Source organism: Ornithorhynchus anatinus, chromosome 4 (genome assembly GCF_004115215.2).
Source record: "Ornithorhynchus anatinus isolate Pmale09 chromosome 4, mOrnAna1.pri.v4, whole genome shotgun sequence".
In the NCBI taxonomy this organism is placed as follows: Eukaryota; Metazoa; Chordata; class Mammalia; order Monotremata; family Ornithorhynchidae; genus Ornithorhynchus; species Ornithorhynchus anatinus.
In genome coordinates, this window is record NC_041731.1 from 97,443,530 (window position 1) to 97,444,432 (window position 903).

The 903-nt window shown below is 39.5% G+C and overlaps 1 long non-coding RNA gene across 1 annotated transcript in view; it reads left to right on the forward strand.

The window, feature by feature from the left end:
- The window catches only part of LOC114811072, a 10,764-nt gene extending 10,220 nt beyond the window's left edge, over nt 1–544 (forward strand). The window contains exon 2 of the long non-coding RNA XR_003758769.2: nt 1–544. This exon is cut by the window's left edge and continues 178 nt beyond it. This is a non-coding gene — a long non-coding RNA (uncharacterized LOC114811072).
- The last annotated feature ends 359 nt before the right edge of the window (nt 545–903 follow it).

Consider the following 903-nt stretch of genomic DNA (forward strand, 5'->3'; position numbering starts at 1 on the left):
AAGAGGCTGGGCTTTGCACTCCAGACAACTTTTCAAACAACAAGAAAGCATCTGAACAGACTGTGCACCATATCTTCACATCCTGTGCCCACCCTTCATATTTTCCCAAGAACATGAAAGTATTTTTAGCACAATCTATTAACCTGCCCTCTGTGGGTGAGAGAGAGGGAGAAGGAGAGAGAGAGAATCTGTGTGTGAACGTGTGTAAAAAGTCTCAAACTCCAGCTGTTTCTCCCTCAGGGTTCAATGTGGGGTTTTTTTTTCCCTTTCTCTTTCTAAAAAATTGTCTTCACCCCATATCCCCCCCCACCCGGCGTGTGCCTTAAGTTTATCCAGTGCTGTCTTGCCTGACGTGAGCCTTAAGTTTATCCAGCGTTGTCTTGCCTGACACTGGGTTCTGCATAAACCCAGAAGAAAATCTGAGTAACATCCAGTCACTGTGCTCTCAGGAAATTGGAGTAGTCTGCAAATCTCTGACAATCTGGCTTGCAGGTGCTGGAAATGATTAAAGAGGCAGCAAAATAAAGGTTAAATGAAAAAAAAACCTGGAAAAGTCTAATATTTGTTAGTCTGCTTTTAAGAGAGATTTCTTTAGGTGTGCTAAACCTGATGTTTGAAATATACTATAGTTGGTGCGCATTTAACAACAAAACAAGCTGCTTGCTTGCGTTGGCCATCATTTGGAGGATCCTGGACAAAGACAATTATGATATTTGTCAAATATAAAAAAAGGTTGAAACAATAATAAAATTACAAGTAAAAATGAAAATTGACAGGCAAAAATTAAATCTCAGAGGCATAGTAGTAAACCACACATGTACAAGAAACACCAAGTAAATATTTAGAAGTCCAATGAGTAGTATTGAAAAGGTTTTCTTTAGTAGGCCCAGTTGTGGTGAACTA